The sequence below is a fragment of the Lepeophtheirus salmonis genome, chromosome 12 (genome assembly GCF_016086655.4).
Source record: "Lepeophtheirus salmonis chromosome 12, UVic_Lsal_1.4, whole genome shotgun sequence".
Lineage (NCBI taxonomy): Eukaryota > Metazoa > Arthropoda > Copepoda > Siphonostomatoida > Caligidae > Lepeophtheirus > Lepeophtheirus salmonis.
The window spans coordinates 9006566-9024553 of NC_052142.2; the positions used below are offsets into that span (position 1 = coordinate 9006566).

The following is a 17988-nucleotide window of genomic DNA, read 5'->3' on the forward strand; positions in this document are numbered from 1 at the left end:
ATCTTTGAACGCGGCATCTTATAATTCATTTAACATCGAATCACTATACTTAATTGTAGTGATCATAGCAGTATCAGTTTTGAGATTGGTTTTTGACAACACATCAAAAATAAAATGTATGTTTCCTAGGACCCATGTTACTTTAAAATCGACGTATCTGTCAGTAATTATGTTATTTTCTTAATATCGAAAAGAATCAAGCCTGCATGAGAATTAATAATTTTTTAACTTCTTCAAACGATTTTTGATGATCGAATAACAATAAGTAAAATATTCAATCAGTAACAAGGTTCCTAAAAGGGGTTATAAATTTTATCAATTATGGACAGAAATATACCAATTGATTAGAGAGACTAAGAAATTAGCGTAATTTATTTTAAATGGAAAACTAGTCTTGGCTTGATAAACTATTACTTCGGCTCGTTGAGTAGATTTACAAACTATCTGCATCACGATATCGCTAGTAACCTTCGCTAATTCTCCATTCTTTTTTACTTATCTCTTCTTTGAAATTAGACTATTTTGACTACTTTGAACCTTATCCTTCTTGAGGCACTTATGTTCCAAATAATCAACTTTTGCATAGTAATTACATGTTTTTCTCTTAATTTTACAATCAGGTGCTAAATACCTCGTATTGTTACATCCATGGCATTTAGTATAATTTTCATATAATTATTTAGGGTATTTTGATAACTCTGCTTCTTATAACTATTAATATTGTCCCAACGAAAATTACTGTTATTTTGATAGACAGTACCATCTTCCTGAGTTGCCTGTTTATGATTTTAACAGACTCATGTGCATTAAAAATTTGAAGCATTTCAACTATTGGGATTTTATCACCTTTGATATTGAGTAGCTTCGTATTCTTCCCCATAGGTACTTTGAATAGATCGAAATAAAATAACTTCGTCAACACTTAAATTGCCAATCAAAACTTCATTTCTAACATTTTCCAGATCTGACAATATTCAGGAAAATATTGTCATCAGCTTTGTTTCATCTGGAATTATGCTATGTAATTACATTGAGAATTCTAAATCACAGCACGGCCTTGTGAAGCCTCAAAATAAGATGTGACTTCAGTAGAGACACTCTAGAGCTATCACATGGCCGTGCTCCTCGGAATCTTCTTTCTTCCCTACTCAAAAGAGGAATAACGAACTTTGAAGTGGATTTATGGCTATTGGATATGCTAAATGGCGTGACAGAGAGAGGACAGTGCATCCCTGAGGAATTGATTAGTATTCTTCATTGTGGTTTAACTTTTTACGCATCTAGGTGTTATAAAGATTAAGTCTATTCTAGGAAAGACTAAGAGGGATGACTTATTGTTCAATCGAAGAACTTGCATGGTCGTCTGGAAGATGCCAGGAGAATGTATTTATATCGTTCATATCTGCAAGGGAATGGAGAAAGGGTAAAGAGATTATGGAGTCATTGGCTAAAAAAGATTATTTACTATTTATTACTCATGGATGCTGGATCAAGGTATGAACTTAATCTTCTACACATCCACAGCCCTCAAGCAGGTTTTCTTCTTCCCTATGGGGTTCTGAAAAGTGTTCATTTTGCCTATGGTAAACAGTAAGAGATGTAGTAATATTCTCATTTCCCCCTCTGTACCTTCCTCAGTGTTCGCATCACGGACGTCCATGGTTCGCATTGTTAAGGAATTTGTGTTCCGAAGACGTCGCTGGTAGAATTACTTTTCACTGATTGGGCGAGCTTGTATTTGAATGGAGTAACATGCCTGCCAAATTGTTGATGACCCGCCTAATTCCAAGGTGGCTGGTTCGAGTCCTGCCTTCTTAGTTCCTCTCTCTCCTCCTTAGCTCATCAATAAAATAAAAATTAACACAAGGTGACGCAATAACACAATGACCCCAGTTAAAATAAATAATCCTTATATCGGTGTACTCATTTAGTGAGAACTAGGAGTGAAGAGATTCAAGACTGAAAGTTCTGGTATGTTCCGTATTATCTCAGCCGTAATCGTTAATCATAATCATGCCAAACAAATGCGTTGTTCCTCAGCGTTATGACTATTTTGATTATAAATATGGAATCTCTTGCTCACTCATTTCTTTTCCCCAGGAGCAATACTTCAAAAGTGCCTGCCTATGACCAATTTGAAGCAGTCAAGACTTTGCTCACTCCTTTTTCAGGACGGGGATTTCTTCTATGAAGTCATTTTCAAGAGAAGAGATTTTCGAAACTACAAAAACAGAAGAAAAAAGTTATTTGTCGCCACTTATTTCCAAATCTTCCGATATTTTTCTCCACTCAGACACGGAAACCTCAAAGATCAAATTTCAAAGCAAGGATATCTACAAGGAGATCAGTTCAAAATGTAACTACATACATATATAATATAGTTTGTCATTTCTAATACAATTATATCAATCATAGAAGAGGAAGAGTTGTGAGAACACTTGGATTCAAGTAAAACTGACATTCTATTCTTCATTTCTGGCTTTGTAGTCAAGTCACAGTGTTTGAGACTAAAATGCTACTTCTGATATGATAAAACTGATTTCATCTAGTCAAAAGAAAACCATTTTAAGACTGAAGTTTTCATGAATGCTAGAATGACCATTTTATTTCATCATATTTCTGTTGTGTCTAAATATAAGCAAGAGAAGAAAAATACATATTGTCAAATCAAATTCATATTGCAATATTGCAGTTAGAATAATATGTCCTTCAAATGCTTATCCAAATAATGTTTGAAAGTTGAAGAACTATAATATATTTCATAATTCCATAATTTTTTTCAATGGCGAGAGGCTTCTCTAAACAAAGAGGATTCATTATGCGACTATTTCAAGTCTGTGAGCATATCGTTCACATAACTTTTCAGATTCAAATGAATAACTATCTATTTCAAATTTATTCCAGAAACGTTGCTTTGTTGTACTTAAGGGATATTGTGAACGTCACTCGTCTGCAGACCTGGGCCAAGGACATTATCATTCCCTGAATGGAGATAATGTTAATTGTTATAGAAGATTTCGTCGAACTGAAGTTATTCAATCATCAAAAACGAAATAATTTAGCTAAAATCATCTTCGTGATTTGAGTATCAAGCTTATACTGTACATATACAGTGATATCATAACCTTCAATCATCTCCAAATTTGTCTAAATAGCATCAGCATTCTCGTAACGAAGAATATCTGCAATTTTATATTTAAAACTCGTCCTTATAAAGTTGTTGAATCATCATAGACAAATAAATTATAGTTCACCTATTTTTTAGTCCGAGGATGAAGCTCTCGAATACATATTTAGTGATGACGTTGATAATCTCTATTCCTTTCTTAATCAATAGAAGCATTCTCTGAATGAATTGATTTCCTGTCGTTAGAATTATTTCAATTAGCATGAAGGAACTTCACTTATCTGCATGGTGGGAGTTATAATCTCATATTTAACTATTTAGTAATATGGACTTGGATCATCTTTTTGACTTATGTTAATACCATTAAAACTCTTCATTTAAGATTTTAAATTTCTTTAACTTTCTTTAACATGACAATCGAATCTCTCTAAGTAGTTAAAACAATTTAGAGCAACAAATGAAGCTTCAGATATTTACTTGTTCGGAATTAGTATCTCCTGTTTTACATATTAATGATATTATGGACTTCAATCATCCCCAGAGCTGCCGAAACAACATCAACATTATCTGAATGAAGAAAAAAAAATTCGGTATAATACTCAAACCGTCAATTCCTGATATTTAGGATATTTCTTTAATTTTATATTTGATGTCTAATATTTTCTGTGACAGTGATGTTCGGATTTAAGAAAAATGAAATATCAATATATTCAATATTAACATTACATGCTCAGGACAATCTTGGATTGTATAGAAGATATGTGAACGACATCAAGTGTCTCTAGACGTAGAGGATTCTGCTTATTACAGTTCACCATGTAATCTCACAAATCTGTGAGTATCAATCGACGTTTAAAATAATAGTTATAAGCTGTTCTCTCTCGATGTAATGAAGTATAATTATCATGGATTATGGTATTTAGCTTCACCTCTCTACATGATGGGAGTTAGAATATCATACTCAGCATATTTTGTGGTATCTTGAATGCCGATCCTCTCCAGGCCTGTGAAAGTTATATAAGCATTCTCTGAATGACAACTATACTCATTGTATTGGATAAACTCAATCATTCTAGACGAAGGGATGAAGCATGACTTATCTATATGGTTTTAGGCGGAATCGTATATTTTACATATTCAATATAATAATTGATGTCATTTCCAGATATGTATATACTATATAAGCATTCTTGTCGCTACAGTTGATTTTGCTGTTACAAGGTACAATAATATGGTTATTCAACTAATTGAAATGTATATTAGTTTATGTCTACAACATCAGTTGTCTCTACAAAAATAGGTTTTTCATCGTTATTAATGTAATAGTTTACCTATTTTAAGTAGTGTAGTAATATTTCCTAAATAAACGTAGGTATTGCAAACATTCGAAATCTGTGAGTACCTATCGATGTTTCCATACCTTTGAGATAATAACTTTCAATTATTTATTCATTTTAGAAAAGTTTATTTTATTGTAATGAAGAACAATTTTAATGTACGAAGGAATTAAGATTATCCTATCTATATGGTCGTGAAACGAATCTCTCATTCTACATGTTTAGAGATAGCATGGACGTCGATCATCCCCACACATTTATAACTTTCATCAACAGTATCTAAATAATGATAATTCTTGTCGTAACTGTTGATTTTGTCGTTATAAAATAATTCAATCATCATGGACGATGTGATTTAGTTTCTTACATCCATGTATATGGTCGGAAAAGGAATCCAATGTTCTTCAAAATTTAAACTTTCAAATAAAGAAAATGATATATTCAAATTATATGCTCCACACAGTCTGAAGATATGTGAACGAAATCAAGTGTCTCTTAAAAGTATAAGATTCTGCGTATTACAGTTCACCGTGTGACCCCAAAAAATCTTTGAGTATCAAGATAATAATTATGAGCGGCTTCGTTATTGAGTGTAATGTTCTTGGATGTAGGGATTCAGCTTCACCTATATACATGGTGGGAGTAGGGATATCGTACTCAATATATTTAGTGGTATCTTGGATATAGATCCTCTTTAGACCTGTCGATGTTATACCAGCACTCTCTGAATGATGAAAACTATTGTCGTTATAGTTGAATTCGTGATATTAGATTAGGTCAATCATCATTAACGAAGAAACTAAGCTACATGTATCTACATTGTATTAGAGAAAATCTTACAATCTATATATTTATTGGTATAATTACTTTCATCTCCATTCTGGAAAATAAAGACGAATAAGTAGTAAGAAAAAAGAATCTTCTAATTATCATATATTTATATTATAAGCTCAACACTATCTTGGGTTGTATAGTAGATATGTAAACAACATCATGTGTCTCTAAACGAAGGCAATTCTTCTCGTTACAGTTCATTATTCGGCCATTCCAAATCTGTGAGTATCTATCGGCGTTTCTACACCTTTGAAATAATAATAATTATCGACTTATTAATTTCAGAAAGCGTTTCACCATTTTAATTATGTACTATCATCATAATCGAAGGGATTCAGCTTTACCTATCTATATACTCAGGAAAGGAATCTGATATGAATGCATTTTTAGTGATATCATAGACGTCGATCATCTTTGGACCTGTGAAAAACTACATCATTTTTTGATGGATGACTACTTTCGTTGTATTGGATAAGCTCAACCTATCTATATGGTCTTAGATGGAGTTGCATATTCTATATATTCAGAGATATCATTGATGTTGATCATTTCCGTACCTATTAAGGATATTGTATCCTGAATGTTTTCTTATATACTGGTTATGTGTGGGCCGTCAACACAAAAGCAAGCAATAACATTTTTTCTCAAAATTGAGCTTGGAATACATTTGTATTCTTCGGCGAATTATCCTCAATTTCTATCATCAAATTAATCCTTTGGGTGTTTCACAAATTGCACTTAAAGTAGCCAAAGTTATAGTGGGTATTTGAACTTTATTATGTGTGACATATAAATTATATTTTAGTAATTTGTATCAAAATAGAAAAAAAATAAATATGGTATTAATATGTCAATCATTTATGAAATATACTATTATTGCATTATCTTCATTCTAAGTACCGTCTTTCATTATAAATTCAATTATTCGGTCCTCCGATAGTTTTTTTTATATGTGAATGATGTAGTATGTAGCTTGTTTCTTTCCCTTTATTCACATAAATTTGTGAGTTAGCCAATACAGCCGCAGCTTGTAGATAACATAGACACGTCATATTCAAAATGTATCCTTAAATTTAAACAATTAATAATTTTATTGACTTAATTTTAATTAATTACATATTTTTATCAATAATCGCGCAACCTTTTCTTTTAAAATTATTCACTTCCTTATTAATTGTTTCCGGGGAGATTATAAGTTCTTTTTTTTTCCTGAAGAAGAATATTGATTGCTCCGCTCTCTCCAACCTCCCAATTTATGTGCGTTTTAGCCATTACAGCCAATTTTAAGAAAAATATACTAAACCCGAACATTTAAGTGAGCTATGAATAAGGGTGATAATTTTGGTAAGAATAGAAAAGCGTACGAGGAGAAAAGAAGAATTACTTATGGCATCATTGATTAAATAATATACCTCTTCTTCTATCAATCATGAACGTCATCATTCCCGCCTTTATTATTCAATATTAATATAATATGAGATGGTGATAGTCGATAGAGAACTGAATAAAATCCCCAAAATGACGTCGCCTTCTGTCTGGATTTATGAAAATGGAGGCCCAGGAATTTGGAAAATACTTACCGGATGAGAAACAGATGGTTTGTCGGATTTGTCGATATAAATGTGCCTTTAGTCCCCTGTCTAGAATTACACGCCACTCATTATCCTCATCTCATAACAAGAGTATGGATAATCATCTATAAAATCAATTTAACGATGAATACATCAAGTCAGACTTTAACTTTGATCTCACAACGATGCTTATTGCATGTAATATAACATTATCCATTGCTAATCATCTACGTTCAAAAAATTTATGGAGTATTACAAGGGTAAACATATCCCTTCCCGAGGAACCATCATTAAATTAATGGAGGATGTTGGTACTGATGTCATATATAGAAATACATATAAAAATGTTTTGAGTCATCCACACCAAATGATGATCAAGTTATCAATAAAAAGTATTTACGAATATCGAAATGGAACTCTGAATTTTGTAATATCTCACAGTAAGTATTCAATTTTTTTAAATCTAACCATAAAATATGATTCTATTTTAGCTAAACATATCAAGAATTATGATACACAACTCAGTAAAGGGCAAAAACAACTGCTTAAATGGTTACAACAACGGGGGTAGTAGCTTTGGATGGGTTGCAACTAGTTTGTCTGAGACTACTTACTTCGCTTTAAGACTTGGGTATGATAATTAGGTTTTCCAATATTACATAGTCAATAAATATTACTTTTTTATCACTAAGGCTTAGCTATGGTTGATGGGCTCCAAGAAATGGTGTTCAGAAAACTCATAAAAGGCAAAAACAACTGTTTAAATGGTCACAACAACGAGGGTAGTTACATTGGGTGTTGCATTATAATTAACAATTGTGTATATCCATCATGATAATAGTATGTTGTTATATAAGCATACCTAAATAACGGGGAAAAATCTTTTTTTATGCTCTTAATAGGGAGTAATATCGCCGGACATTACTACATAATTAGCTTTTTGCTCTAAATCTTTACGATGAATTTATTTATAAAATCTTTTTATTAGTATATTTATTGTCTAATTTTATGATTTTGACATTTACTTTATTATTAATAATTAGTTAGATCTCATCGGTAGAGATATATCAATCCTGTGCACAATTGTATATAGCAACTTCCACATGAAGAAGAGGGGTGATTATCTTTTTGATTAAACTCCACGTCTCGCTTGTGTATTGCAACCTAAAGTTATGACATATTTAACTGAATTCCGATGTCAGAACAAGAAAATATTATTTGGATCAATCTATTATTTCAATATTCTGTATTTATAATTTATTATTATTAATAGTTTTAATTGTTTAATTTTGTATATTTAACTTAAATGTTTAATGGTTTATTTTTTAGTATGTAGATTATATTTAATTAAAGCCTTCTTTTTTAAACTTGGAACTTCAAATATATTTCAAAATACTCTTACTTTGTCGTTTTATTAGTTATTATTCTGAGAATATGGTTCATAATGAATTACAATTTCATGGAGTGTGACGTTTCAAATCTACTGTAAGGGATAAAAACCGTCTAAGTCAATTATACGTAGTATATCTTTATTAAACATTTTGCTAATAAATACTTTCGTTATACCCTCAAAAATCATAATAAAGCAGGCAGATGATAATCACATCAGTATTTTAAACAATGATACCATATGTCTTTTTCCCCCCCTCCTCCTCGCACGCGTTTTTCTCTACAATATTATCAACTATAGCTATGAATTAAATTAGGTATGAAAAAATATGTATTATGTTATGTATTCGTGACTCCTTTCCTACCTTCTCATCTTTTAGTTATTGTTATTATTTTATATATGTATAAAGTACATTCCTCATTATTCTTCTTATAAATAGCTGTACATTGTGTATGTTTGTCAGAGGAGTAATGATTATGTATTAATAATAATATATACGTGTTCCTATTAAATTACATCGTTGCCTTATTGTTATGTATTGTCTATTATTTACTTTTAAATCATGACGTAGGGATTTGTTTTAAATAGATAGGTTGTGTTTTTACGAGTTTGTATATTTTAATAGTCATAGTATGTACATCCATTTAAATGTAATCCCTTACAGAATATATATTTTAGTGTATGATTGTACCCACAGGCATTGGTGAGAGAGTACATCGAGGGTTGTGGTTGTGATCCCAAGTCCTTCGACTTCAACGATGGGGCTCAAGCCTCTGGAGATGGTGCTTCAGGCACGACGGGACAGCTTGGGGTACGGCAGCCCTCTCCATTTGTGATGGATGGTCCACGTAGAGGCCATAGATGGTCGTCATGGTGGGACAAATTCGAAATTTACGTGTCCTTGTTTGGGGAATTGTCCCCGGAACGTAAAAAGTATCTCCTGCTTCACTGGGCTGAGACAGAGGTCCAACAATGGTTCAACACTATACAGATTGTACAGTTTGCCTGAGGAGGACGTCTTCACCTCAGCGGTAAGGGCAATTCGGGATGCTTTCTCCCCAACGGAAAGTCTGTTGTTTGAACGCTTCCGGCTCTCTGAGATGAAACAGGGAGTCGGGGAGCCTGTAGATGATTACGTGACTCGGTTGCGTGGCCAGGCAAAAATTGGTCGCTTTGCGTGTGGGAGCTGCAAAGTTTCGTTCGAAGACGAAATTATTCTCGACGTGGTGGTTAAGAACACGTCATCCCTACGGCTCCTCCAAACTGTCTTCGAGAGAGGTAGCGCCAAATTGACAGACGTGTTGCCATTAGCCAGAGCATTGGAAACCTCCATCAGCCACGCCAAATAAATGCGATCGAGTGAAACTGTAATGGCATCCGAGTATAAGGGGCCAAAAGGTCTCCGTCCCTCCAAAGGGGCGTGGTCGACGAAAAAGGCTAATACAAAGATGGACAGAGGGAACTGCAGGTTTTGGGGAAGAAGCCATGTTTTCCAGAAGACAAAATGCCCTGCGTTTGGCAAGGAGTGTTCCCGGTGTGGGAAGATGGGCCATTTTAGAGTATGCTGTCCGTCACCTGTGCCGTCTAGTTCTTCCATCTCTTTCCAGTTGAATGATGGAGTAGGGGATAGGGCCTATGCCTTCCTTAGGATAAATGGGAGAAGAGTTAAAATGTTACTCGACCTTGGATCGAACGTGAATATTTTACCGAAACATCTGGTGGATATGTTAAAGTTGATCAAGAATACGGGAACGATTGATAGATTCGTTATTTGGAGAGATGGAGTTGGTATTTGCTTATATCGACGATATAATGGTAGCTTTACTGTCAGAATGTGTCACAATCACATCAAGAAGGTTCTTCAAGTTCTGAAGGATAATGATATTGCTTATAGTGTAGAGAAAAGTGAGTTATACCTATGCTACCTGAATTCCATCAAAAGAGAAGCCAAGAACTTTGTAAGGTTCCAACCCCAGTTTAAAAAAAAAAGAGATTGGAAAAAGTTATCCGTATTGAAGATCAGTGAATTGGTTCGGATACAAGATCATATAACCAAAAGATGGACCCATCTAGGTACAATTTACACACAGGAATCTCAAAGGCGATATCTCATACGCATGAAAAATGGTCGTCTTTGGCATCGTAATAGGAGATCCATCCGTTTGGATTCCACAGAAGGGAACAAGCGAATTTCATTTCCTATACCATATATTTATATTTTGTAATCATTGTCGTGGGGGAAAGAGGGGAGATTATATATCTTCATAGCTATAAGTTTAGTGACCTATGTATAAATTTGCCTTGTGTATAATAATATATTAATATGAGATTCATTCTGTATTCTCCTCGTGTAGAATAAAGTATATATATGAACTCCATATCCTCATATATCTCATATCCACGTATATCATAAGGCTCATTATTTAATTTTAAACAATAAACTTTCGAAATGTGAGTGCCTGTGTTCTATCTAAGTCTAAAAACGTTGTCAAGCAATTCCTCGAAAATTGGATGGCCAACATTTTTTTTTCATACGCAACTGTAATGCTATTGGGAGCGAAGTTTTCTTCTTGTGTCAAATCCACAAAAAGTCAATATGGGAACTGTTTGACTGTGGATTAATCAGTTCTATTTCAATAAAATATTCGTTTTAAGATACTTAAGTTTAATTAAGTCATTACATAACAAAATTTTAAAATTCATGATCCCTAGTATATGTAATTATGTTGCACTTGATCACAATGACCTATTATTTAATGCCGGGAGTGACGAAGTAACACGATCTTTTGTTAGATTGAACTCCACACATTCTCCAAGGAGTCTTCATCTAGTATCTTCTATTTGATGAAGAATGCTTATGATAATTTATAGCCATCCTAACAAACGACAGTCAATACAAAAAAACTTATAAATAATTACAATATAATTGGATTGAATATATTGTTCTTGGATTGAATGATAGAACTTATAATGACAAGGGTGAAGAGTTAACACATAATATCTAATAAGTAATGACTAATAAGTCTTCAATTTAATTGGAGTATCAGGAACCCCTAATTGGAGCGTTCATGATAAAGGCCTTTTTTGCAACTTGTAACTTTCTCTCCTCTGATAAGACTCCTCACCCAACGCCAGAGGGATGATTAACTTTCATACTATGATTAACTAACTTCTCCTTTCCAAATACATCGGGAAGAAAAGTAGAGCGAATACCTTCACCTTCTGTACGGGAGTAACTCTAGAGTCACATCGAGAAGTTGTACTCAAGTCCCATAATACCATATGTAGACCTGTGATCCAATTTTCGTCATTTTCGGAAAGCCAAGATTTTAATGCCTCTTTTAGCGTCCTATGTACCCTTTCCACCAATCCATTGACCTGTGGGTTGTAGGGGGAGGTGTATTTGCAGTCAATTTTTATTTTCCTACACATACGCTTCCATAGGTCGAAGATGAACTGTCTGCAAAGATCTGAGGTTACGATAGTAGGTACCCCAAATCTTAATATCCGTCCCACTTGAAAAGCCTCAGCTACCACAGGAGCTGTTATATTTTTCAGAGGCACTGCTTCTAACCATTGCGTTCTTCTATTGATCATAGTCAGTAAGTAACTCATTTCATCAACTGGGGCGAAAGCACCTACTAAATCCACGGTAATGCGATGAAACTTTTTATGAGGCACATCTACAGTCGCAGACTTCTTGTTCAGTTGTGATTTTTGCCTTGGCACATGTATAGCAACTACTAACGAAATTCCTCACGTCATCCTTGAGACTTTCCTAAAAATAACAGGAGGCCATTTTTCTTCTTATGGCTTGGACGCCTCGATGGTTCTCATTATTGTCTTTCCTAATGATTTTCAGCACAAGTGATGATGGGACGACTGGTCGGGGGACTAGATTGCGCATGTCACTTATTATTTTGAATCCAACCACATCTTAATGCTTGCGATTTTCCTCCAGTGGAACACCTTCCTACTCGTGAATCTTCGAGAGTTCCTCCCAATCCACCATGTTGATAAGAATGTTGTTTAGTCTGGAAAGAGTAGGACGAATAGCGTTTTCGCTGTTGACATGTCCCAAAAATTCTATCTTTGCATTGCAGAACTCACTTTTCTCTACATTATAAGCAAGATCATTATCCTTCAGAACTTGAAGAACCTTCTTGATGTGATTGTGACACATTCTGACAGTGAAACTACCATTATATCGTCGATATAAGCAAATACCAACTCCATCTCTCCAAATAACGAATCTATCAATCGTTGGAATGTATTAGAGGAAAAACGAAGTCCTAAGGGAACCCTTGTAAACTCGTACAATATGGCGCATGTAGTAAAAGCCGTTATCCGGGCTTCCTCGCTCGACATAGAAAAAGTGAATATGAGTATTGGGTATCGATCTGGGAGCATAAGATTGTTCAATTGCCTATAGTCTCCGACCATACCCCAGGAATGGTCTTACTTTTCCACCAAATGTACTGGGGACGACCAATTTGATTTTGACATTCACAAAATTCCGGCTGAGATTAGTTTGTATATCTCCACCTTAACTATAGCTTCCTTCTCTGGAGTTATTCGACAAGTACGCAAGTAACAAGGGCTCCCTGTTGTGAACATCTCGTGTTTGACACCATGACGGGGCTCAGAACAGAATTCCTCCTCGGACTAAGGGGTAGGAAATTCGAAACATAATATATGGGCGATATTACAGCACTTTTCTATTGTTGTCAGCACATCGTTATTCGTTATAATCAAAATATTTCACGCTTGATATCTATACTGAATTAAATGTATTTAAAATAAAAAAATAATAATAATCTAGAATATACATATATAAATATTTAAAAGAAAATTGTATAATTTAATTTATATATTTATAATTCCAATGAACATTACATAAAAATGTGTTGATTAAAATAATTAAAAAAACATTAATATATAAAATATATTACATTTTTTATATCATAATTTAATTAATTATAATATTATATTTTTTATAGTATATTCATGTTTAAAAAAATATCCATTTTATTAATAGGTTTTTTAAATATAAAAATATACATATCTATTATGTAAATTTAATTTTTTGAAATTGCAATTAATAAATAATATTTTTTTATGAGGTTAAGTTTTATTAATAATATTTTAAATAAAAATTATTAAACAAAAAAAAAAATTATAATTACTTAAAATGAGGATATTTCTGCAATTACGGAATAACATCTATATTCCTGTGAATGAACATTACATAAAAATATGTTGTTTAAAATAATTAAAAAAAAACACCATTAATATATAAAATATATTACATTTTATAAATCATAATTTAATTAATTATAATATTATATTTTTTATCATATATTCATGTTTAAAAAAATATCCATTTTATTAATATGTTTTTAAATATAAAAATATACATATCTATTAAATTTTTAAATTTAAAATTATTAAATAAAAAAAAATTATAATTACTTAAAGTGAGGATATTTCTGCAATTACGGAATAACATCTATATTCCTGTGAAGGATTTATTTAATAGGACGAAATTTTTCATTCAATTTAGGACAGAGTGTTAGGAGGAAAAGGATGAGTCTCCATTTAACACAAGCTTACTTTACTAGAATAATGTACAAAACACTCCCTCTATTAATGTTTGTTGCACGTATGAGACCATGTGCAGTATTTTTATAAAAAGAGTTACATATATAATAGTGATGCGAGAGTTGGTTTTATCTTGCAGTTCGGGTTGTGTATCTCCAACCTTCGCCAAAAATGTAGCTACTTCATCACTTACTATTCAAGTTTTTTTTGTTATTGTTGGAGGCCGAATCGGATTACTGAATTTCAAAATGTAGGACGCACGGCTTCTAAAAATACAACCCGCACACCAATTGTTAATGATAAAATAAAGAAAATGAGAATAGATAATATACTGATTAGACTGGTTTAAAATATATTTATTCATCTCCAAGTATTAAAACAATTATTTAAATTTCACAGTATTTATTATTTGATAGCGAGATCCCACTCAACAGCAACTTTTCAGTAAATGAGAATCCCTATAATACAATAGTATGTAGTTCGAATCTTATTGCTATTTAAATGACTTTACAGTTGTAGTTTGTACATTGAAATAAAGAATACAGAACCAAGTTACTTTCCTACTGCAAACTCTTTTCCTCCATTAAATCGTTTTTTTAATACACCAAACCTTTCTTCTAATCCATGATCTCCTCCCACTTTTACTATGCATATTCTCAACAAGATCCATTTGTAAAGAGATGTATATATTATATAAAATATATATTACACAAAGAATTTTCACTTGACCTGTGGTTAATGAACTTATCAATATAATCTCCTGTGACATGCTGGATCAAAATATTGTCTGTCCCCTTGATAAACCCCTAGTCAAGTTCAAATAGTCTAAGCTGTGTCAGATTGAGAACTAATGGGAGGGTTTATTAATGCCCGAGCTCCAAATAAAGGGGAAATTTGGGAAAACATAATAAACTTAGCTATAATATTTAAAATGGTGGATATTGTATCTTTTATTGAACCATTTTAATTGGGATAGAATCCCTGATAAATGGTCTACTCATTTCTAAGCTTAAAAAATGCAATATATATATATCTCAAAAACTTGCTTGATGACATTCAAACTGAAAACATTATGTGTAATCACGAAATAACATTCGATATTGCTGTGAAGGATGTATTTGTGATGTATTTATTTAGTGCAAACTTACTCTAATAGATCAATGTGCAAAACGCTCCTCTATTAACGTTTGTTGCACGTATGAGACTATGTCCAATTAGCAAAAGGTTTATATATATTATATGGATGCTAGACTTGATTTTATCCTGCAGTTCGGTTTGTGTATTTCACAAATAGACAACCCCAAGCTCCAACAAAAATTTATCTCCTTCATAACTTAATATATATTTTTTTGCAGGTCAAAGCGTGATACGGAATTCCAAAATGTAGGACCCGTGGCTTCTAAAAATACAGCCCGTGCACCGTTTGTCATAATAATAAAAATAAATAAAATTAGAATAGATAATATTTGGTAAGACTAGTTTCAAATATATTCAATCTTCTCCAAGTTTTAAAAAATTTACTTAAATTTCACGATATTTATTATTTGATAACGAGATACCAATCAACAACAATTTTTCAGTAAATGAGAAACCCTATAACGCAATTGCATGTAGTTTGAATCCTATTGCTATCCAAGTAACTTTACTGTTGTAGTATGTACTTTGAAGTTATAAAATCAGGATTAAAGAAACACGAAAAAGAAAATGACTAATGTTAGACCTTTAGGTACATATCAAGATGGAAGTAAAATATTGTCTTAGAAAATTAATTTAATCCCTAACAAATAACTTTGATTTCCCCCAACGGGATATGAATGACATTTTACGTTTTATTGATTACATCAATTACACATGTTGATTCGGAGATGTTTTAAAATAATTTGTTAAATTTTAACAGCAATTGCCAATTGTCGTAAACTGGCATTCCGTGTATTTACTTATACTTTGAAAGAAGGTTTATTTTACTTAGTATTATTAATAAACAGATATATATATATAAATTTATCAAGGTTAATAGAAATACAAGGTTATATCATAACGCATGTATAACTGATCTTTGACTTCCACCACGCTTTTAATAGTGACGTCATAGTGTATTAGTAGTTTGCATGTTTTGTTTAAACTTTCTACTGATTAATCTATAGTGAAACAGTTGCCATATTCAGTCTTTGTCAATTTGACACAAAAAAGAAAACTTCGTTCCCAATAGCATTAAAGTTGTGTTTGAAAAAAATGTTGCCCATCCAATTTCCGAAGAATTGCTTGGCCATGTTTTTAGACTTAGTTAGAACACAGAAACTCACATTTAGAAAGTTTATTGTTTAAAATTAAATAATTAGCTTAAAAAATATATCTCATTTCTATCTCTTTTTTTTTAACTTATGAAATGAACAATTTTTTGTACGTTACTTGCTATTTTTCTTTTTGTGCTACTTTTGTTTACAATATTAATGAATGTACAAGTGCGAATAATTTTTTTATAACTTCATATTCTTCCTTAGGATACTTTTCCGCAATTATGCTGATGAGTCGATCCATCACATATGGTTCGGTATCAAAAAAATTCCCATGAAACTTAATAAAATACTTCTCTATTTTTTTGCAAAATTCCAAAAAAGATTATCATGGTTGAAGCAGTCCCCCTAATGACAATGATTTAAGCCGTGGACTTGGAGGAACTTGGATGCTTGAAGTATTGCACCCCAGAGGGGGGAAATTTTCGATGTAACGATTTGGCTACATATCCAGCAACATAAATAAATCCTTCATCTTCACAGATTTTTAGGAAGATGTAAATCAATAGATGGTTGTTTTATTGTAATTTCATCATTGTTTATATCTTCCTCAATCTCACATTTAATGATTTGAGGATAAATTATATCATCAACGTCTTGATAAAATTCTATGTTATCTTCTAAATCTGCTTCGCTCAAAATAGGGCCCAAAAGGAGATGTAGGATTAGTTCATATACATTAGTGGATTGGTAATACTAGAACCTGTAATTTGTTGAAACATAGAAACAAAGCATTGGTCTTTCTCAGATCTGACAGGAGCATTATAAATAACTATTTTTTCTGAGCCACTTATTAAGAGTATCCAAAATCGATCTATGGCCTCTACGGCATTAGGATGGGAGTGGGTTTCTCCTATAGATCTTATCCTTGATAAGTGTCAGTCCTTTAACAAAATCCTCCTCATTCTATTTTCCAAACCTCTTTCCACTGATAATGAGTTTTCATTGAGATTTAGTAAATCTCTTTTCCAGTTCGCTTCCTTAAAATTAGATTTGGATTTTAATAATCTATATTCCGAATGAAGGACTTCTGCATTCTGTTTCCTTAGTGACTCGAGTTCTAGAATGAGTAGATCTTTTCTGGTATTAGAAGCCCTACTAATTTGTATAATCCGGGATACACTTTCTTGATTAGATGCGTTAATCTTTCCTAACACAAGTGTTTTCATTGTTTTTACGTTGGTTTGGGATGTTTTGACTAATGTCTCCAAATATATTTCATCAGAATCTTCTTCAAAATGGTCCACTATCTTAATTCATTTCCTTTTCCTTGGAGCTTGCTCAAATCCTTCTCCATGTATGATACCTCTGGAAGGGATAGCATCATCTTTCAATTTTCTTTTTAAAAGTAGTAATCTACTTTTACTTTTTTATTAAGTTATTATCAATATCTCCAAGTGAAGAAGCATATATTTATGTTTTGCACGGTAGTTCATTAGCTTCCTACTTTGAGTGCACTCTAATGAACTAAGAACTGAATCATCAACATAACTTAATCCTTAATAGATTATTCGTACATTCAGGTAGCAGTTCACTCAAGTTTAATCTAACTATTGAGTGAAAAAAATCCTAAACAGCCACTTCCTTGAGCATAATAAATCCCCAAAAATACATCCTGGCCGACCGGTTGTGCAGGTTTTCTTAACTAAAAATCATTTATTAACTAAAATGAACGCTTATATTAATATTGGATTAACTAGAGGACAAGTTAAAGATGTTATACCCTTATTTATGCAATATGAAGTTTTAGGATTATAAGGAATGTTAAAGTGAGCCTAAGTAAAGTCAGCTTGTATTCCTTAATACTAATTTGGATTAAATACAGTTTGATACA

At 32.4% G+C, this 17988-nt stretch overlaps 4 long non-coding RNA genes across 6 annotated transcripts in view; 2 read left to right on the top strand and 2 right to left on the bottom strand.

Annotated features, from left to right (window-relative positions):
- Window positions 1–13925, bottom strand: part of LOC139906670 (uncharacterized) — a 30761-nt gene extending 16836 nt beyond the window's left edge. Inside the window, exons 1-2 of one of the 2 annotated variants that reach the window (XR_011782375.1) lie at window positions 13732–13925; window positions 10866–13038 (exon numbers count right to left, since the gene is read on the bottom strand). This is a non-coding gene — a long non-coding RNA (uncharacterized lncRNA). Of the gene's footprint in view, window positions 1–10865; window positions 13039–13731 lie in introns of those variants that run through there. The other variant, XR_011782374.1, reaches the window with a different exon arrangement.
- LOC139906667 (uncharacterized) lies at window positions 6052–10518 on the bottom strand. Of its 2 annotated transcripts, XR_011782371.1 has the most exons (4): window positions 9967–10518; window positions 8624–9902; window positions 6415–6618; window positions 6052–6364 (listed from the first exon to the last, which is right to left on the bottom strand). It is a non-coding gene; the product is annotated as an uncharacterized lncRNA (long non-coding RNA). The 2 variants fall into 2 exon arrangements; XR_011782370.1 differs by having other exon boundaries at window positions 6052–6618; window positions 9967–10509.
- On the top strand, window positions 6651–7804 carry LOC139906668 (uncharacterized). The gene is made up of 3 exons (XR_011782372.1): window positions 6651–7309; window positions 7361–7500; window positions 7562–7804. It is a non-coding gene; the product is annotated as an uncharacterized lncRNA (long non-coding RNA).
- Window positions 13926–16032: 2107 nt separating the features above from the next.
- On the top strand, window positions 16033–16662 carry LOC121127202 (uncharacterized). The gene is made up of 2 exons (XR_005867637.1): window positions 16033–16260; window positions 16362–16662. It is a non-coding gene; the product is annotated as an uncharacterized lncRNA (long non-coding RNA).
- Window positions 16663–17988: the final 1326 nt, after the last annotated feature.